We start from the raw sequence: 22,672 nt of genomic DNA on the forward strand, positions 1-22,672 counted from the left end.
ATAAGAACCGATATGGCATATTTCAGGGAGAAAGTGTGAAAGTTAGCGAAGCCCTACCCGTATGTATCCACCCTGCATGGAAGGTACTGGGATGTAAATTCTTCTTACGTAAATCATGGGTTTCACTTCTTCGTTGATCTGTCTTCTCGCAGTGTTCAGTGGTCATGCATGTCCGCGGCTCTATGTCGACCTGAAGAAAAGCATTTTCTTCTCGTGTTTATTAAGGTTTATGGTTTTTTTTTACTGAACCCCAAGTTCATGCGCTGTTTGCTTGATCTAGCATTTCGCGCTGAACCAAATCGGATTAAACCTTAGGTACTAGTAAAATATGTTTTGGATTTACAAGCATTTTCAATAAAGTATCCGGTTAATGTTCTACACAACCGCAGATCAGATTACAAAAAGCAGGACTCATCGTCACTGGGATTTTATAATTTGGTCTATAAGAAAGCACTTTTAAGGTGCAATAATTTACGGCAACTTTGTAATAATTTGATGTAGCTGCGACGTTTTTTCTTAATATGAGCCAAAATAATTGAGGTGGCAACTATTGCAGCACCACAAAGATGAAACGCAGTTTTATATTTTGGGTGCTTTGTTTTCTGTAAACAGTGCATATAGCACCTTAAATGTGCTTGCGAATGGGTAATACAGATGATTGAAGCTGCACGTATGCTCGAGGTGGTATCAGCATTCCGTCAAGGACAAATTTGTACTGTTTAACAAAATAAATTTATTCCTGGCTTATTCAACGACCTTGGGCAATGAAAGGGCACGAGAAGATAAATATATCCTATGTAAAACTATGGCCACGTGTTCAAGCACTTTTTTTCGTAATAAAGATAAGTGAGTCTTACGTGTCGTGTTTCCTAGAAAAAACGGTCACTAATTTCAGAAGAAATATCTTAGTTTAAATAACTTAATTTACAATTGCGAGTTGGAAAACAGTACGCGGAATCAGCTGGAGGTTTGAGAGTACGTATTTGTTTCCGCATAAAGAATAACCGAGCATATGTCTGCTGCATAGTTCGTTTTGCAGCCTTAATGAGGCAACATGTGCCATTACTGCTGCAATACTGCAGCAGTAAAGCTTTCTCAGTTCTCTATTGTGCTGCTTACTATGTGCTCACCATTTCATCGCGCTCTCGCTTTGCTTCGTGAAGCTGGTACGACCAGTGGTTTTGAAATTTCATTGGACAAAATTTAATTTGATATTTATCATGTCAGAGCCAATGCCAATTGTCTCACATTGCGATTCACTCTCTCTTTCTGGCTGGTTTTATTTGTAGGTGCCTGATAAAAGTATATGTTTTGGGTTATAAAACTACTGCAAAACGTTTTAAGGGCACAAGGTAGGCCCTATACTTCGTATTCATTTTTGGCCATTTTGAGGTACATTTTGCTCGGCATCTAATAAAGGTATCTACATAACGTATATATCATTTTCTTTCAAAGTTTGTGCTCTTTTAACTGTACTAGAATTAGGAATATCCCGAAAACATTCAGTTTTGTATAATTTTTGTCCGTTAGTACCTAAATTTTTGCATTATTTTAGTATTAAAAGTTGTGTAAAAAAAACTGTTGCGTGCATATTTTCAATTCTAGTACAGATCGTCTGCCAAGTTATGTCGATGACTGGGAAAAAAATTAGCTAGTTGCCGTGGAAGATGCAGGAAATAATGGTACCTATGTAATAAAAAGCATTGTTTTGAGATAATCAAGTTTAAAGGAAAAAAAGACGTGAAAAACAATACTTTTTTGCCAAAACACCACTGGAGCCATTTATCGAGAAAGCACCAGCTTTGTAATCACCGTCGAAGTCATTTTTTTTTGCTTTTCAGGTGGTCGTCTGTCTTCCCTTGACTATTATTGTGCAACATCGTACAGATCTGTTCACAAAGTATTTCGCTTGTGGTCAACCTCTTTAAACCACTTGATGTTGGTGTTGCGCCCTGATTTTGGTCTGAATAATTTCAAAAGCTGGCTCATGCATTGCTATCATCACTTAATAAAATAACAGCATCCAATGTTACAATCATAAGAGCGTAAAGCTCAGAAAAGATGGTTTTACGTGCGCGGATTCGAAGGGCAAATGTGTAAAAAACATGCAACAGGGTCTTTGGATTGCCCTCGCTGAAAAATCAGCTATGCAATGGTTTCTAAGCAATTACTTAATACAGGTGGTTCCAGAAAAGCGTTTTGATCAGGAACTGGAAGTTGTTTTATAAAAAAAATGACAATAAACACTGAGAATATTCCTAATAGGGATGTGGGCACTTACTTCTTGCTTACGGGAAAACTGTTTTTGAGCGAGAAATATGACTTTTTAAGGCAAGTGTGAATATGAAAAATGGGCACAAGGAACTGACCTTTTCTAATTGCGAAGAAAAACAAAAATCACTTGTTCAAAATTTCGCCTTTAAAGTGAATCGACCTAGACTGCGAGGCCTTTTGTCCTCGAAACCTAAGTTTCGAGCTCCTAAAAGTGGCGAAGTGCTAAAAAGCCAGCTCTGCAAGACTCCAAAAACGTTAACGTTTTTCATTAGAACGGGCGATTATATTTCAGTTTGATTTTTTAAATTCCAGTATGCCGACTCGGGGGAGGGAGGGAATTTTTATAATTTGTACAGCTAATTATTGCTAATTTCGCTAAGAAGCGTGTTAAATTTTTATGACTATTTTTTTCCTGGTTTTCTTGACCTTTGCTTCAATGAGGTACCAGTTGTCGACTAGGAAGAATAGTATGCCGTATTAGCTCTCTACTTAAGGCGCAGGCTGGAAGTATACTGTTTTCGTTTCTAGCGCATATCAATAAAATAGCCTCAAGCATTATGCTGTAGCAATCATGTCTTCTGTTTTCTTTGCACTTACTTTTTGTTTCCGGCACCTTGCTGTACCCAACCATATTTTCTGTGCTCTAAGTAGAGCGAGAAAATGTTTGGCCAAAACAGGCAGCCCAAAGTTTCCAGGGTACTTCCGGGTTTTGAACATTTTATCTTTTTGTACGACACACCCCAAAATAACCCCAAAACGCACACATGTGCGTTAATGTGCTGCTCCCAGTTTAGGAATATTGTGCCGAACACTATACAGTGGCCGAACCGAGCGATATAAGTTAACAAACTATGTTAAGCAAATTGTGCCTGGACCACTACCGGCGTCGTCGTATCTGAAAAAAGAGTGCAATAACATTGTGTGGATGTTTTTGTGTGGTTTATCTTGTAAGGCCGAAGCAGTTTACTCTGTCATCACATTTTTCAGAGTTACAAACACATCTGCAAAATACAATCTAATACAAGCCTATACCGATTGACATCGTTATCACTGAGTAGATGGAACACCACAGTCGCAAATGCATACACGTTTCACCAGTGAGCAAGTACAGCAACCCAAGCACCAGGGAATGCTGTCGAGAAGAAACCTGGCATCGTCTGGAATTATCTGTGCGCGGTTCTGAGTAGAAAATCTACATTCCTAAACGTCATACACGTGAATGTCACAGAATATGAAGCAAACAAGCCGAAAATGAGGCAAGCCCGCTTTCCTAAAAACTGTGTGGTGCAGTCAGGATCGTTCGCGAGGCCTAATAAGCTGCTGAAATGAGAAATGACGAAGCCTAGTATTGGTTTTTAAAGTAAGGCCTTACTTTTATGCGATTTTGTTTCAATTTAAACTGATGCATTTTTATTGTTTGAGGTAACATACCTACCAGCAGAGGCTTTTGATTCTTTTGTTTGAATTTCGCACAGTTTGTAAATGTTTTGTCTATATGAATCATCAATAAAAGCTGCAGGTAAATGAAACATCTTTTGTATTTACGCGAGTGAATAAAATGGTTTATAATGAACGTGTTTCAATTGCTGCTCAAGCTTCGTGGCGGATAATGCTTTGTTGCACCTTCTATGAGTGGCGTCTGCATAATTATTTCTATACTAGCCCAAGTTGGGTATTGATGACAACCACTGTTAAGATGCAAACCATATAAAGTTCACAAATTGTGTACTAACACTACAGTTTGAACCACACTTACTTTGTATAGGAGTTGCAATCCTTCCCATTACCACATGCATCCAAAAGGTGCCGTGGGATTTGTCGGCTGCTTTGGATTTTCTGTACAGTGGCGCCCATCTTTTTTTACAAAATAAAGTAACAACATGGTTCGCCTTTCGACGACCTGGGGAATATGTTATTTCAATGCTTACGTAAATTTGTTGTGCCGAAGAAGCCTAAGGTGTTTAACCATGCAAGTGTTTTATAAGCATTCGAACCAAGACTACCAAAAAATGCGACCGTGTGATCAACTAGATGCGTTGTGTCCTGCACTGTGTCGTCTGCTTCGCATCATCTGCGCTCCTGCTGCGGCAAAAAACGACTCAAAAATTGGCTTTGAAAGCATTATGAAAGCTTGAAACGATAATTTTGGGCAACTTGATCAGATACTGTATTAGTTTTCGTAGTGTAAGGTAGACTGAGTGACAACTACTAATTTGTTACTTCAAGTAGGGTCCATTGTGTAGCCGGAGTGATCGCAGAAGCACTAATCGGTCGCGGCAGTTCCGCTTACGCAGAAATAGTCGCACCATATTACCGAGAGTTAAAAAGCAATTTATAACAAATGGAAGTGCAAACATGAAGAATTATGCATCTTAGAAACATTTGAATATATATATAGCAAGTTTTCCGGATAGTGCGAGCGGGTGCAAGAGTGGCGTCACCATACGCAGGGTCCGAGGTTGTAAGCGTGCAGGTGGCAGACGTTTTTTTGAGGCAGAGTTTAACAAATGACCACTTCGAATTGCTGTGTTCGGAACACCATATGAAAAATAGATTTTTCACTGTTCAAACGAGAGCTCTTCGAGCAGAGCCCGAGTTCCCAATAGTGCATGCACTGAATACAACTTAGGTCTGACATGGAGAACATTTGCAGTTGTCACTCTCGCTACGGACAATGTATGCCAAAAGTATTCCAGTAGCTGATCAAGTACGTTAAATGTACCTTTCGAACTTCCGTAAAGCCGGCGAAGCCACATCTTAACTCTTGTATTGACCACCAGAAGACGGCAGAACATGAGCAGCAGAGGGCAATGCGCGCGCGGCGACGGATACGGCTGACCACGAAGTTGCATTTTTTATTACTCGGGCTTCGAAGGCATGAAAACAAACTGTATGGTTGAACACATTCGGCGCCTTCGCCACAACAAGTTTACGTAAGCTGCCTAATACCATTTTTCGCCTAGGTTCTCGGTCGAGGATGCACATTGTATAGTTCATTTTTAAGAAGATGGAGCCTCCAAGAAGATCACTGCATGAAAAATCGAAAACAGTGAACCATTCCTAAGGTCCTTTTTCGGTGCATGGGGTGTATGTAGAGTTTCGCTACTCCTATAACAAGTAACTCTGGATTTGATTGGAAACTGCCGACAATTCTGTAAATCCAGAGCACATGAGCTAATTTATTTAACGGTTTATGAACTTCGAACACCAACTGTCAAGCGTGTACTACGCAGTTCAGTCGAAACACCTAACTTGAGGAGGGCCTTGAATTTTAATCAAATGCATTCTGTTATAACTGTGAATCAATGAAGACAATGTACAGCCGTGTGAAGTATTGTAAGAGCTCGATTTATTTGCAATGGTTCCGCGAGTAGACAGTGCGCCGAGAGTTGTACCATAGATCATCGCCTTTTTCTTGTGAGTATTGTGCATCTGAACCACAATAGGAGTGAGTTTTCAGACTACACTAGTTTGGCCAGTATATCTGTGAAAAGCAAAAACATTGTACTTTTTGTTTACGTAGTGTGAAGTGTACCATATTTTATTTATTTATTAACCTATACGAATGCCTACATTGCCCTGACGGGCAATAGTGTAGGGGTGGGCGAAGCAAAAGGGGATCGAAATGTAGAAATATAAATGGACTTGTATAAAGCGGCAGGGCCACAGACGGGACGAAGTGCTAAGTAAAAAATTTTCGCGATTTATCTCCTTACTCTACCTTTTGTTTCACCCGTTGGAATATTTCTGAAGTTGGCTACAACCAACTCGAAGTTCAAACTCTTGTGAAGCGTGTCTCAACAAAAACGGTTGATGTACACGCGATTTTTAAGGGATTAACGTGCATGTCGACGAGGATATGATAGGGAGCGAAGATAGGTCAAAACGCAGTGGTACAACTGAAATTTATTCCGACACTAAAGACATAAACCGGGAGAAATGTAGTAAGAATGGAAGCACCCCCAGACGTAAATATTGTTCGTTTTGCTCACAGCAGCTACCCCATTGCTCCTACTGGTGACTAGATGTTGATTTGCTACAGTGGTCTAGGTGTGTGGGCATTTTGTCCATATTATGACATATCATCGTTTCCCACTCATGCGTAAAGATTCTATGCCTTACAAATCTCTTGGGGGAATACTGCATTCGCAGTTAGAAGGTGTCTTTTGTACACTCAGAAAAAAAGAACGCATTAGTACGACCGATTCTTCACCAGTACGGCAAAACCAATGCGCGGCGGTAATGTGAGGAACACAGGTACCAGACTTTTCCAGTTTTATACCTGGTAACTATAACATATTTTAGTGATTTGGGCGAACAAACCCTACAATGAAAAAAAAAGTGCGGTGGTACTCACTTTCAGTCATTCACATTTTAGCATAAGCAGATTGAAAGAATTCAACCGGAAGATTTCTATTTTGGCACAGCGTTACGCCCAATATAACACAAATGAAAACGAATGTGCCTGTTTGGTATGGGCCTACCAAAAGCTCTCGTATTATCTCAAAGGGTCTTTGTTTTCGAAATGAATCTCTCTTCTTTGGTGTGGTTGAACCAAATGTCAAAAAAATTGTAGCTTGATGAGGTGTAGACTCGCACTCGAACAATTTGATCTCACTGTGCGGCTCAAGAAAGGCAAACACATATGTAAATACTGACTGCTTCAGCCGTACTCCCTAGTGTTTTTTCCCCTCCCAGTGCGTGTGTGCATGCATTTCAGTGGAAGGTTTTCCATTTTAATTTTATTTTCCTGTTATCTCCTGCCGCTGAATTCAGCAGTAAAGCTTTCCTAAGCTTGGGTGCCACGTTGCTCCTGACGTAGGTATTGCGCTACTGTCGCTGGTTTACTAGGCCATTTCAGATCCGGTCGTGCCGCCTGACGAGATCAACCCTGTGCCAGTTGTCTGTTGCCAGCTCCCTCTCTCTACATGATCGGTATCTACACGGCAATCGGAGACTAAAGACCGCTTTTATCCTCGTCTAATTCTGGGAGCCCCAGGGACTCCGCGGTATTGTTGTTGGGGCCTGTGGACGCAGAGTGCCACCATCTTCGTCCATTGGGTGGGTGCCAAACATAACGTGTCCGCATGTGCCGCCACGCACCCGGCGTCTTCAGCGATGCCAAGCACAAGGACAATGTGACAGTGTGAAACGTGCGGTTAGCACTGTGCTTGGACCAACTTGCTTCGAATGTTCGCTACATTTTCCTACATTGAGTCCTTCACCAAGAGTCATCCTCTTGAACGCCTTCCGAAATGGGTAGCTTTGGCCGAGTTGTAACATTCGCTAAGCTTTCCACACTCTTTCATTTGCCTTACTGGTAAGCTTGCCTCCTTGCCGCGATATCAGCTCAGCTCCTTTTATTTTTGGCCAACCTCTGATTGGTTGCACAGCTCGCAAAAAGCGTGTCGCGAAGTGAGTAAATGAGATTGTCTTCGTGGCACTGCGCACGTCATTTATTTCTCAGTAGCCGTCGGTCATCCAGCCACCGAATTCATAACAGTGTAACAATCACTGAGTTGGCCACACTCTTCCTTTTGGCTTATTTATTTGCCTTAGACGCTGCCTTTGATCACTTGAGAATGAACACTTTGTCGTCTTATTAGAAGGATCGTGCACGTGCGGATCTGTCGTAGGACACGTTTGCGCTTTATTGAGCTTCAGTCATATTGATGTGCACCTATTCCAGGGGTTCGCATAAGCGCATCAATAAAGTCAGCAAGTACTCAACCACGATTCGTCCACGAATTGGTCTTCCCGATTTTTCTTCAACAGTGTTACAGGGGAACGAAGCGCTCAGCCGTTAACCAGTTCCGCCGGCGTCAATCAAGTCGCTTCGTGAGTGACGGAGCGCAGCGCAAAGAGCATCGCGGGAACAACCGCATCCTATCCCGTGCCCTCCTCGAAGCAGAGCGCACGAAGAATTCGCTTAAATATTCAATGAAGTTTTTTGACGGAATTACTCTGTGGATGGTAGAAAGATCTGGGCTCAATGGATATGCCGCACGTCTGCTGGTATGTCGTTGTTAGGGCGCTTGTAAAAACAGATCCTTGGTAGCATTGGATTTCACTGGGGAATCCAATTTTGGCAAATACACCGAGTAAGGCGATAACTGCTCTGTAGCCTAATTCTGGCAACACCATTGCTTTGGGAAACTTTGTCGTGGGAAAAATGAGAGTAAGCAAGTAAATGAGAGCAAGCAAGGGCCTAAAATGGCGATTACTAATCGCCGAAAATGTTCGCAAATCAAAGTTACTTCCACCAAAGGTGCCTAGAGTCGCTTGTTTGGCCGTCCCGCCCAAAGGTAAACGCTGCCTGCACGCACCCAGTTTTCGGAGTCATTGAACCACTTCGGCCAGTGGTAGTCGTTTAGTTGCGTGATATTCGGCTTGTTTACTCCAAAATTACCAGCCCAGCTATCGCTGTAAACCAAACCCAGCAGCACAACAGGATACTTTTGGGTGGCTACAAGCTGCTCAAAACATAGTCCTATTTTGTTCTTGAATTTTCTGGCAAAGCGCCGTCACTGACAGTGAAGGGCACTGGTACTTTTTTTCGTCCTTGATCGTTCAAAGCACGTGTGCACTGACTCGTCGTTCGTATGCTCTATCTTGAGCACGGTTTTGTAAACCTCGGTCAGAAGCTAAAATTTTCACTTAGTGGGCTTATCGTTTCGCCTCCGGACGTCGAAGCGACGGAATTAGTGTTATCAGTGCTTTCAGCGGCTGGGATGGCTGGGTTGGTTTCGCCCGTTGTGGCTGCTTGCAACAGAGCACTTTCACCTGAAATTTTGGCAGCATGAGAAGCGGTGGCAGTGCACTCTCGTGTGGCACTTATTGTGCACCATTACGGGGTTCGCTTTTTAGTTCCATTCCTGCATTTTGCAAGTACCTCATAGATCTGTTTGAAAAAAATGTACCGGATGTTACAAGGGAGCTTGTCCGTAACAGCAGCTTCAGTTTGCAATTTGCCGAAAAACCTTACATTTCAATTCTCGCTACAAGGAAGCATTTCGTGTGGGGCACTACCGCCTTACGCACCCACACACGTGATCCTGTGAAGTCCTTGGGCTTAACAACAGACCGGTGCACAATATCAAATGTTGCTCCTGTTTTTGGCAGAACCAAGCAATTTATTCCCTTCAACGTCAGGTCATACGTGTACTGCAACAGCAAATCAATGCCGTCTGTTAGCAAATTAGCAGACATGTTCGGCTGTCTGAATTCTGCTGCGATGTGGCGTGGTTGGTGACATTTACAACAGGACAGCGGTCATTCTTCTTCGAACTTGGAACCCTTCGGTTCACTCGGGTGGCCCATGTGGCCTTACGCAGGAACATTGTCGGGTTTTCCCTGTCTTCTTTCTGTGGCTCCTTTCGTAAATTTTATTTACGAAAGGAGCCACAGACTTCTTTCGTAAACGAAATTTTTATCCTAAGGAAACAGTACTCGTCAGCCAAACTAGCTGCCATTTGCAACTTTTCGACCTTTGGCTTGTCTTAAATCTACAGGTGCATTTGCTCCGGAACTGATGTTTAACATTTCTCTAGCGCAGTGAGTTCGATCACACGTTGCTTTTCCTCGTATGCGTTGGCACTTTTAAGGCATTCTTCTAAAAAGCTCATGAAATTGTAGCCGTACTCGGAGTGCTAGTCCCCTTGACTACGCCTTGTATTACGATACTTCATCCTCAGGGCTTCTGTACAAAAGATGTACCCTTTTTTTACTGAATATTCACTTCGTCGTAGTCACGTCCATCTTCATCGGTCATTCTCGCGATTATCTCGGCAGCCTGTTTGGGAAGCAATGTCCAGAGGCGTTGCGACCAGGTCTCTTTGCCAAGCCCTGCCCTACTACATTATCTCTCGAAGTGGACGAGATAGAAAATGACGTCACTGCCAGCTTTAAAAGGTTGCATGTATCCGCGCTTGTCTAAGCTATGATTGCATTAAAAGTTGTTGAGTTGCATCACTCTTAACTTCAGTTCTACCTCTCGCTCTTTCCATTGCAGGTGGACTGCCTTCCTACAATACTTTAATTCGTTGTCTTTCGCTACGCTTTTGGATATTGCCTCTATAATTTCAGGCCTACTCATGGTCTTCTGCACTGCAATGCCTAACTCTTCAACGAGCAACACAAGGTTGGCTTTTTTAGCGTCGTGAGAATCATGCCTGCAGATAAAATGTGTGACAGTCGTAAACGTACTACTTAAATCAAGCAATGTAAAAAATTCTCAACTACCAAGTAAATGTCTTAATGCTTCCAATGCAGTCAAACAACCCGTGCTCTCACCAAGCGGGACGCCAGGGCCGCAGGACGCCAGGGCGGGACGCACATAGTTTGCCTGCGAAAGATAGAGCAGGCAAACGACGAGTCACTGGGGACGTGCTGGGAAAGTTCAAGGCGGAAACAAAAAATTGGCCGCGTATCTGCTCCTTTCGTTGCAAATGCCGTCAAAAGACGATAGTCTTTATCGGCTTTTGCGAAGTAAATGCCTCCCTTCGCTTTCCCGCTCACCTCTCATGTTGTTCCTCTTGCGTCGCGCTCCTCCCAAGGTACAGAAGCCAAAGGTTTGCTTAAATCATTTTAAATTTCCCGCGTTCCACTGCTCCAAACCGGGTGTCTCGATGCGAACGGCGCCGTACGGCGAAGACGCGCGTTAATCGAGGCGCCCTACTTCAGCGTTTATAGATCCGCGTTTCCCTACTCCACGTGCGTTGCAAGCAGAACGTGGAACCTACCTAGTGGAACCTTTCGTAACTCTTGCCACTTGATTTCTTCAAATCCCGCCAGAAGCTATATGGCGCTAGTGACAGCAGGCGACGGCGGTGTGATATTTTTTTCTTCAGTTGAATAAGTATTTAATCTCGCCAAAACCAAACATGTGCGATTTTTTATAAAGGAACGCTGCAAATATTACTTCTGTATTCATTTGTTGTCTTGTATATGCGTAATGTTTTGTTATTCTTCAACAATATTGACAATTATGAACATTACACTGGACTTAGACGGGCACAGTTAGTTGTGACTATATAAGACTATTGCGCAGGCATGGTTTTACTTTGGCCGGGTGGCTGAATCGAGTCACAGACAGACAGACGGACAGACAGACATACAGACAGACCAAAATTTCTAGGTTTAAGTAGCCCAAGAAAGACTACCGTCTTTAAAAGGAACAGTATCAATCTCTGTCAATGACGACCTCTTGTATAAAAAATATACGAACAAATAAGGCCGATGGTTTCAGCAGCTTGTAGTCCCCCAAAATTATCGTTTTGCGCTGCTGGGGCTGGTTCACAGCTATGGCTGGGCTAGTCATTTAGGAATAAACATGACCAAAAGCAGGCTTGTCCTCAAAATGAATAAATGTCGTTTGGCAAACACCCATGTTCACTACATGAGGCACGTGGGTGGGCAATGCAAGCGATGTTCTTGAAAAGTAAAAGTTGCGGCCATCAGCAGCTTTATTATGCCGAAAACAAAAACTGACTTGCGTTTATTTTTGGGTTTACCTTACTACTACAGAAGCTAGATTCCTAACTTCGCAAACACCGCTAGTCCCTTCACAGACGCTTTCTCCAAGAGTCAGCCAACTATAGTTTGTTGGGATACGGCTCGAAAGGCAGCTTTTGCCGACATTCAAAATGTTATCGGTGAAGCGGTTCTTGGGGCAGCAGATTACTCCCTCCTTTTCGCAGTATGACACCAGTGATTGTTAAACGGGTGTCGTTGCAAACCAAGTGAACAAAAAAGGCGAGGAACACCCTGTTGTAAAGGCTCACGTCTCGTGAGCACGCATACAGCACTACAAAAAAAGAATGCGCCTGCTTGGTGTGTGCCCTCGAAAAGCTCGCGTGCTATCTGAAAGCTTCTTCCTTTTGTTTTCGAAACCAAACACTCCCCTTTGGTGTGGTTGAACTAAATTTAAAACAAAAATGCCCGCTTGATGAGGTGGAGTCTCGCAATCCAATAATTTGATTTCACAGTGCGGCACAAGAAAGGCAAACACCACGAAAATTCTGACTACATTACGCCTACTTCCTACAGTTTTTTCCTTCCTCCCATTGCATGTGTCTGTGTGTGCAGGCATTTCGCCGCAAGCTTTTCAGTCTTAGTTTTGGTTTCCTTTTATCTGCTGCTAGCATATTCCACATTTAGGCTTTCTAACCTTGGGCGCCAGGCTGCTCCTGACAGTAGGTACTGAGCTTCTGGCGCTAGTTTACTGCACCATTTACTATCGTCTCGGGTCGCCTAAGAAGATGAACCTTCCGCCAGGTGTCTGCTCTCAGCTCCTTCTCCCTACATGCTGGGCATCAAAGCGGCAATCGGCGACCGAAGCCCGTTTGCATCGTCGTGTTCTTCTAGAAGCCCCAGGCACTCGGCCGGCTTGTTGTTGGTGCCTGAGGACGCAAATTTCCATCTTTTGTTCATTGTCGGCGGCCTACGACAACGTGTCCGCATGTGCCTCTATGGCCCCGGCGTCTTCATCTATGCCAACCACAAGGACAATGTGACAGTGCGAAACGTGCGATCAGCACTGTGCTTGGACCAACTTGCTTGGAATGTTCGCTACCTTTTACTACCTTCAGTCGTTGAACAAGAGTCATCCACTTGAACGCCTTCCGAGTGGGGTAGCTTTGGCCAAGTTGTAACATTCGCTGAGCTTGCCACTACAAAGAAGCGGCCGATTGCCAATTATTGGAAACCCCATGAGTCCCCATTGGCTTCCAACTTATCGGCCAATCACTGGTAACTCGTCTGAAAGATTCATTGAGCGCCAAGCAAACGGCGGTCGGACGTAATGTCATACGGAAAGCCCATCAAAGGTCGAGCTTCATCTGACGGATAAAACCAAATTTTGACCACGCGCTTGCTGTACTCGTTGCGTGTGCCAACACGACGGATGACGAAGGTTAGAGCGCGGTGAACAGGCGACAACGCAGCAAAAAGTGGCTACCTAAAGAGCCACTGAACCGTGCCACGAAACGAAGATACTTAAACTAAAGTGCAGCCTATGCAAAGGAGCGTAGGAGAGAGTGTTACTCGTTCAGTTGGAATGGGTAATTTGTGTGTTCTAACGCAACGGTGGCCATCGGACTACTTCAGCGTTGTGCTTTTCCGCGTTTTTTTTCTCCGCGGCGGTGCTGACGGGCGGCCGCATGGTTCCGACGTCTGCTTTTCTTTTGTCAGAAGGTTCTTGGAATTGAACCCACCTTAGTACTCCTGTACATGCTTGTGAGGTGCGTTTTGTTGTGGTGGGTGTGCTTGAAGTATACCTGAGTTGTGGAATAACCTCTTTTACCGGCTGCGGCCGCCACTGAAACCGTAACTGTCTAGTTCATGTTTCCTTGTGCGGTACGGAATAGCTCGCGCTCGTTCCTTGCCAAAACTTCAGCGGTCCTTTTTAACAACTGTCGCTCGTGAGTGCTCCTTAGCGTTGTTCGTTCTTTCGAAGAATTAAGTGGTCACAGGCACGTGCTTCCACTTGTGTGACGCCAGATCTAGCTATCCTTTTTCTGGCTTTATGTTTTCTGAAGAAGCGCCCGTACTCCCAGTGGCGGTTCACGATGTTCAGCATCCGTTGAAGCAAAACGTGCGTGCAGTATAAGCGTTGTGAATGTATTAGGCTCGCTTCATTAAACTCTAGCTATAAATGATGCTTTTGTTTGAATATTTTCTTGAGCAACGTAAAGATATTTTCGAGCGACAAAGTAATTACAAAGCTGCTGGGTATCTCCGTCGGTTCTTTTCGCATCTGGCGCATCGGACGAGGCAGAAGTGAGCGACAGCGACAGAAACACGATCACAAGTTTTGTACCTCATCTGTTAGGTTAGTATCTTCGCTTTATATGTCGCTTTATTTGGCTACCCATAAAATATAACGCATTCAAAGGTCACAAGGTTTCTCTTCTACATTTAAATTGGCATAGGTGTCATGCAAAAAATAACACAATCTCCCCGAAGGTAACTATGTGCTGATGCAAAGCATGTGTTGACGAGCGGCATCCGGATCCGCTTAGCGACATTGGATTGCCGAAGCGGCTTCGCTTTCTCGTTGTGTGGGAACCGCTGCTCGAAAATGACGTTTCGAAGCGGCTTCACTTTCTCGAAGTTTAGCATCCGCTGCTCGACATCGACGTTTTGAAGAGGCGTCGCGTTGCCGTTCGCCAGCTGGATCCGCTGCTCGGCGTCGACGTTTGCGTTCCACATCTCTAGCACTCCTCTGCGCAGCCGTATCTTCAGAGGTGCTCGCGGTTCTGGGAGTGAGCTGGCTGGCGCTGGTTGAAGGTGTGCCAGCACGTTCGCTGACGGGATTGTTGGCGTCCGTTCAGTTGATCAGAATATCAGAAAATGAGAAAGTGGCGCGCGGTGAGGTGGAGAGAAGGAGCAGTACGCGCGCTCTCGCAGAGCTGCTGGGGAGAGAAGGAAAGTAGGGGCAGCACGCGCGCAATCGCACAGCTGGTGCGGAAGAGGGAGAGTCGAATAACGGTGTTATCACGCAGTTGGTGGCCGACGGACATAGCCCCAAGCAAGACATGCCTTGCATCTAACAAACGTGAACGTTCATGCATTCGAATCCATTGTGTAGTGCATTGCCTTGAAGTCTCTGATCCCGCGTTGTTAGAAAACAAAATTACGCTAATAAAACATTGATGGCTCGACACTGCAGTCGCTAATATTTCTTTATGGGGCTACAGTACCTACAACAAAATTTCCCGGAACCGCAATCGTGTTGTTTTGTCTATTGGGTTTTTTCATTAAACCTTGTGCGACCTAAAAAAAGTGATGCTCATTTTCAGTGAAATTCTGGACTGTATTGCCAAGAACGAGCCATCTACCTGGAACCGTAAAACGCAGTATTCAAGAATGAATAGGGCAGTACGTTTCATATTTCCTTGCTAGTGTTAACAAGCCAGGAGTTTAGGCTGAATATTTTCACACGTACATGTGTACAGGCTGGTGCGAGGTGCGGTATTTAGTAAGCAGTCTTTATTAGGATTACAGTGAGCTATGTTTTACTTATTACCGGCGCTATAACGTAAAGGTGTTTCTCGTAGACATGTGGCGAATGCATCAGATACAAGCCTTCCAAGCTGGGCTTTTCCACAACAGTGCTGCTCAACAGCATATTGTGCTCTTGCCAGGTCGGCGAATTACCGGGGTGGAGGTCGTTTTTTATTTACCTAAATATTTCTGTGTGGTAGAGCATCTCTAGCAGTTAAACGAAGCATAATCGGTTCGCGCTTCATTAGCAGCGTTTTTTTTTTAATATTTCTTCGACTTTTTCTTCGACTTCGACTATTTCTTCGTGCTGATGTTCGTATTCTTGCCAGTCGTAAGCCAGGTTTCTCTTTGAAACTTTGATGTGCTTAGTAAAGATAAACTACACAGAGAGACCCGGTGTGCTGTGTTGCTCAATTGTTTTGGGAAGTCGCATAATTGCTTCGCAAAGGTGATTCAATTTGTTTAATGTGCCTAGTTTCCCGATGTCTGTTTTATACATGTCATTGTACAATAAATTAATTAGATGTGCGCATAAACAAATAATAATTGCGCACTCGTTAACCAATTGTTTTATAGTAGCATGTATAAAGCGGCAATCGGGCCGCGAGGCAACTAATAAAAAAGGAATTGGTCTCTAGGACAGACCACAAAGCAAAACGTGTGCATCAAAATGCCGTGGGGTCATTTTATAGCCATTATCATGGCAACATACTTTGCCAAGCGTTGTCCAATATTGATCTTCCGGAGCAGGCCAATTGTTGGCTTGTCACCTTCCCCAAGCGCCAGGCAATAATGGCGGCCGAGGTATTACCAAGCTCGGACACATTGGCCACTCTTGATTTGCTGTGCTTCGCCTTGACAATTTCTGCTGCGGGGGACGCTCTTTCCTTTGGCTTTCCAATAAGCTCTCCTGCTTGCCGCAAAATCAGGTCCTCTTTTTTAATTTTGCCACCCTCTGATTGGTTACACAGTCAACAATAACCGTGTCGCTGAGAGAATAAACGGGATTGTCTTCCAGGCTTTTCGTGGGTCGTCTGTTCCTAAGCACCCGTCTGTCGTCCACTCCCAAAGTACGTCTGGCCGTCTTCTTCTGCACTGTCATGCCTAACTCTCTAGCGAGCAAAACTAGGTTGGGTTTGGTTAGCGACGTGACAATCATCGCTGGAGATAATAAAAGTGCCACTCTTACACGCACTGTCTATATCTAGCAAATTCAAAAATCCTCGACTATAAAGTAAATTTTGTCAATGCTCCTGTCGCGACGGCGACAGAGAGATGCGAAGACACACTTCTGCACGCTACAGCACCGTGGACCCAAACTGGGGTCCCCGCTTCATTCCACCTCGTGCCCAGCGCGCACCGCAAGCGCGTGGCCAGCACTCGCCACTCGTGGCTCAGCCCAGCGTCATCGTTCCTGGAGCGTGCCCGTTTGTGGCAGCAGACGACGCAAGCTGCTGGGGCGCCGCCACATAGCCACCCCCCCCCCTCTTCAGACGGAGTGTCGGCAAAACGGACAGTCTTTGCGCTGGGATGTTCACGGGTGGGGCTAAGAACGGAGGGGAGAGTGGTGGTGTTCAGGGTGGAGTGGTGGATGGTGGTGTCGAAGGCAGGCGGTTCGGCCTCGGTGAAAGCGGGCTTGAGGCGATCAATGGAAACGACAGTGTCGCGGCCATTAACGCGAACTGTAAACGTCTTTTTGCCGCGTGAAATGACGAGATGAGGGCCGGTGTAGGGCGGTTGAAGTGGCCGCCGGGCACTATCGACACGGATGAAAACGTATTGGCTGACAGAAAGACTTGCGTGAATAAAAGTGGGTTTTGTGGAACCCGGCCGTGGCGGTTGAGGACGGATATAGCTGAAAAACCGGGTTAAATTCTTTACGTAGGATGGGCCAGGAGAAGAAGGGTTATCTTGAGGCTGTGGAGGGACCAGGAAGTCTGCCGGTAGTCGCAAATACGTGCCGTAGACCATTTGGGATACGGCAAAACCAAGATCATCTTTGATGACGGTGCGTAGTCCTAGCAGCACAAGAGGAAGGTGAACTGCCCACTGCTCAGGTTATTCGTGAGCCATCAGCGAGGCCTTGAGCTGACGATGAAACCTCTCGACCATGCCGTTGGCTTGAGGATGATAGGCCGTTGTTTTTAGGTGAGTAACACCGAGTAGGCATGTCAAGCGGCGAAAGAGTGTGGACTCAAATTGGCGGCCACGGTCTGTGATAATCTCCGACGGCACGCCAAAACGGGCGATCCACGTCGACATAAGCGTGGAAGCAACAGTCTCAGCCGTAATATTGTCGATTAGAGAAGCCTCCGGCGAGCGGGTAAAACGGTCGATCACTGTCAAGATGTAGCGGCAGCCCTTAGATGGTGGTAGTGGGCCAACAAGGTCCACGTGAATTGTGGAGAACCTTGAGTCCGGTAGTGGGAAAGTAGCCAGAGGTGAAGTGGTATGCCGAGAGGCCTTGCATTGTTGGCAGGCGCGGCAGGAAAGCGCCCAAGCGCGTACGTCAGTATTCATGCCCGGCCAGACGTATCTCTCGGCAATCAAACGCCGTGAGGCACGAACTCCAGGATGAGAGAGACGGTGAATAGAGTTGAAGGCAATGCGTCTGAGAGACGCAGGAAGGTATGGCCGTCTGCGGCCTTAGACCGGGTCAATGTCGCAAACGATGTTGATTCCCGAATCAGGGCATAGAATGTCCTCGAGTTGCAGAGAGGAGCTGTTTGAAGAACGTAGAGTTCGGAGATCCTCGTCATCGCTTTGGGATTGGGCCAACTCCTGAGAACTGAAACCGGAGCGCTGTACGGTGGAAATACGGCTAAGGGCGTCGGCTGGAATGTTGTTAACTCCCTTGACATGCCAAATGTCCGTCGTAAACTCTGCAAGATAAGCCAAAGGTCGCGTCTCTCGGGGAGAATATGTAGTCTTCGATGACTTGAAGGCGTTCGTAAGAGGCTTGTGATCGGTGAAGATCACGAAGCTGCGGCCTTCGAGGAAAAAGCGGAGATGCTTCACAGCGAGGTATGCCGCCAGGAGTTTCCGTCCGAAAGTGCTGTACCGTTTCTCAGTGGGGAAAGCTTCTTCGAACAGAAACCGAGCGGGTGCCAGCTGCCGCGGATGTGCTGCTGAAGTACACCTCCAATCGCACAGTGGGAAGCATGTACCATCAGGCTTGTGGGAGCGTTGTGAAGCGGGTGCACGAGGAGGGTAGAAGAGGCCAGGCGCTCTTTGGTGGTAGTGAATGCACGATCAGCAGCTTCAGACCATTCAAGACTGCACTCGGGAGACTTGGAAGTTTGAAGAAAAGTTTCGAGAGGTTGAACAATGGCCGCACATTCCGGGATGAACCTTCGGTAATAATTCACCAGCCCTAGGAAACGGTGCAGTTGGCGCAAGGACTCAGGTCGGGGAAAGTCGATTATGGCCTTCACTTTGTCTGGCAGAGGGCGAATTCCATTGCAGTCAACGAAATGAATGAGAAACTCTAACGACGGCAACCCAAACGCACACTTTTCGCTAATAAGGATGAGGCCATGCTCTGCTAGGCGTTCGAAAACTATCCGCAGATGGTGCAGGTGCTCAGATAGCGATGAACTGGCGACAAGAACGTCATCTATGTAGGCGAAAACAAAAGGTAGATCACGGAGCACGACGTCTATGATGCGCTGAAAAGTCTGAGCTGCGTTGCGTAACCCGAAAGGCATCCGAGTTAAGTCGAAGAGGCCAAACGGTGTAATGATGGCAGTTTTCTTGACGTCATCCGGGGCTACGGGGATTTGGTCGTAGGCTTTTTGGAGGTCAAGCTTTGAAAAGATGGTACATCCACTGAAGTTATTGGTGAACTCCTGTATATTAGGTAGGGGGTACCTGTCGGGTACCGTGGCCACGTTCAAGGAGCGGTAATCACCACAGGGTCGCCAGTCTCCTGATTTTTTCGGGACCATGTGTAACGACGAGGACCAGTTGCTCGATGACGGGCGAGCAATGCCGATTTCAACCATGTGGTGAAATTCCTGTTCCGCGATTTTATGTTTCTCTGGAGCCAGTCGACGCGCCACGGCGTGCGTAGGTGGACCGGTGGTGATGATCTGATGAACGACGTCATGCTTCACTGGCTTTGTCCAGTCTGGAGGGGCAGTCAGTGAAGGAAACTCGTTCAGCAATTCCCGGTACGGAGAAGGTAGGTCGCAAAGAAGCGTAAATGTGAACGGATGGAGTGGAGACGATTTGCCGATGACAGAAAGGCCGGTTTTGAGGTCCAGGATTTTTTTTCGGGCCATGTCAACCAGGAGGCCGAAGTGCGAAAGGAAATCGGCTCCTAGAAAGGCGTGATTCACGTTGGCCACGAGGAAAATCCAGCGGAACGCACGGCGTAGGCCGATGTTGACCATCAGGAATTTTTTTCGGTACACGGGAATGCTGGACTTGTTTATAGCTTGGAGATGGCACTGTGGTGCTTGAGTGCGGTCACAGGAATTAGCGGGGAGCACACTCACTTCAGCACCAGTGTCAACTAAGAAACGTTGACCACTGGTTGCATCTGTGATGTAGAAGAGGCGACTGTCGCTGGCTTGGGAATCGGTCGCCGCCGCTAAGGATCCCTCGTCCGTTTCCCGGCCAGCCGCAAGGACGGCTGCAACGTTGCGCCGCTGCACCGAAGCGGCGATGGTACCAGCACAATGAATCAGGGTGTTGAGGTGGCTGGCGCGCTGTGCCTTCCTGGCGAAATACTTGCGGAGACGGGGTACGGCGAGAAGGGCCAAACCGGCGAGCTCGAGGGTTGCGAGGCGGCGGCGAGCTGTAACCAGCCGAGGCGACAAGCTCCTCCAAGTTTTGCATGCACTCTCGGAGAGCGGCGAGGTCGTCGGATAGCGGTGAGGGCAAAGGAGTAGCAGGCGCCGCCACGGTGGTATGGTCGGAAGATTGAGCGGATGTCACCGTGGACAAAGGCGGATGCAACGTGGCGACTTCCATTATCTTGTCAGCATGCGCGGCCAACGCGGATAAGGGAAGGTCAGAAGCAGTCGCGAGGATTATCTGCACAGAAGAGGGGAGCCGTGGCAGGAAAAGTTCCTTCAACAAACGGGAGTCCGTGGCAGAAGGTGCGTCGCCGAGCAGGGTTTGCAGTTCGTGAAGGAGCTGCGAAGGTCGACGGTCACCCAACATCGAAAGCGAGATGTGGCGTGTCAAGTGCATAAACGAGAGGAGATCGAAGACGACATCATTGACCGTTAGGCTCAACGCCGTCGTGAGGATCGACGACCAGCCGCACGAGCTCCAGGTTATGGTGGCCAGGCGCCGTGGTCGTGCCAGGAGGGGCCCCGCCGTGCCTCCGCTTATCGGCGACTCGGCATATGAGGCGCGACTGCAAGGTGCCGCGCTGCACTGTCTGCCGCCGCTCCGGTCACTAGCGAGACAATCCGTGCGGACCTACAGACATGTCACCGGACTGGTCGGAGACACGGACTAAGCTGAAAACAGAATGAACGAGGAGGACACAGAGGCTGCGGCCAGGGAGTGTGGTGCGTCTGCTCCCGGGATTCCTTAGCCGAAACCAGGCGCGCAAACGGAGGACGTAAATGTGGCTCCCGTGGTACAGCAGTCGACCTACCAAAACAACCAAGCGCCGGTGGCACCTGTGCTGGACACAAAAACTGAGGCGTGTGTTGGGACGGGTTCGATGAATACCCCGGAACTCCGTAAAGTGCGGATGCCGTCGACAGGACCGACGGAGAAGCAACTACCAAGCGGCGGCGTACGAGGGACAAGCGGAAGGACCCTCGTGACTTCGGCAACGTCAAGGCATCTGTGGGCGGGTTCTGCTGAGACACCCAAGCTTCTAGCCAAAGACCAACACCAGACCTAACGACAGTGGACATGTGGCGAGGAAGCCTCCGTAAGCAAAACGGTTGCTGATTTTTTTGGGGACGTCTTCTAATAAGCGTTACCGCACTGACACCACTTTTTCTACCAAGCTCTTGAAGTGGGCCTGTTGGAACATGTATATACATCTAATACATCTTTATACCGCTGGTTTTTCTTCCATTGAATTGCTTTTTGTTTGAGGGGTACAAAAGGGGGAGGTGCCGGTGTTCCTCTAACGTGTGTGTTATAGTGTGCGACTTGCCTGCATCTTCCAATCACACGGTGTTCATTTCTTCATTTGCCTTCGGCCACAATAATGTATGCGGTTTTTCGGTCGAAAACGACAAAGTAAATTGTACAGACTCGTCAGCCAAAGGAGTTATACTTTGTAGCCTTCCAGGAGACGAAAGTAGAGACGAAGCAAAGCCTGAAAAAGAAGGTGGGAGTGTTCGGCTCGAGGTATGAAGATTGTGTGAGCCATGCCGTCAGCTTATAGGCTGGTTGTCTCATCATAATACGTCGGACCAGCGGCACAGTAGTGCAAAACGTGATGTCCAGTTCATCTGGGGGCTTTGGTATTTGTGATTTTATTTTAGCTCAAAAAGAATGGCGTATTGCTTGTGTGTACGCGTCGATAAAAGCCGATGAATGTAAAGTGTTTTAACAAGAATTACTGGGGTGACATGACACAGAAGGGGTTCTCCTGTTAATGAGAAATTTGAATGGTAAGTGCACGGCTCCCGATAAATCTAGTTGCACCGCGTATCGCGAAAGAAAAACGATTGCAGGGAATGGTATCGCAGCAGATTTTGTTTTGGAAGATGTAGTGGATGCATTTGATCGGGTGACGGAAATCCAGTTCACCCACCTTCAAGGCACGAGCCACGGAACATTAAACGGAGCATATATTTTGTTAGAACTTCTAGTGGAGTGCTCGGAATACAGTTTTACACCTGTGTCGTTCAGCGAACATTGCCTAGTGTCGTTCCTCATCGGCTAACGCGACGATATATATACGTTCAAGTGGGGTTTATGGGAAATGAACAGCTCATTGCTGAAGGACGAAGAATTCATAAAAATAATGATGAAAAAGATTATAACCTTGAACAGTACACATCTGACTGGGCCTCCAATTGGGAAAATTTCAAAGGAGAATATAAGATGCAAGCCTGGGTAAGGTCAACTGCCCTAAATTATGATAAAAGAAAAAAAGAAAGTCCAGCTTGGAGGAAACCTGGAAAATGTTCCTGCACTAGAGTGAAGACACCGTCATGGTTCAAGGAATACATTGAAAAGTTGAAACGTCAGTTAGAAGCTATAGAACAAGAGAAATACCATGGTGCGATAGTGCGAGCCCGCGGGGAAAAGTTTATGTGAGGCAAAGCCCCTTCCAAGAGAGCACCTAGCTCCGGAAAGAGATACGCAACCCGCAACACTATTGCGGAAACAGAATGTCAAGGGAAAGTTCTTGATGAACAACAAGCAATTAGCAATAATTTTGTAATGTTTATGATGGTTTGTTTTT

Source organism: Haemaphysalis longicornis, unplaced genomic scaffold (genome assembly GCF_048455015.1).
Source record: "Haemaphysalis longicornis isolate Haplotype H1 unplaced genomic scaffold, Haemaphysalis longicornis Haplotype H1 scaffold_11, whole genome shotgun sequence".
In the NCBI taxonomy this organism is placed as follows: domain Eukaryota; kingdom Metazoa; phylum Arthropoda; class Arachnida; order Ixodida; family Ixodidae; genus Haemaphysalis; species Haemaphysalis longicornis.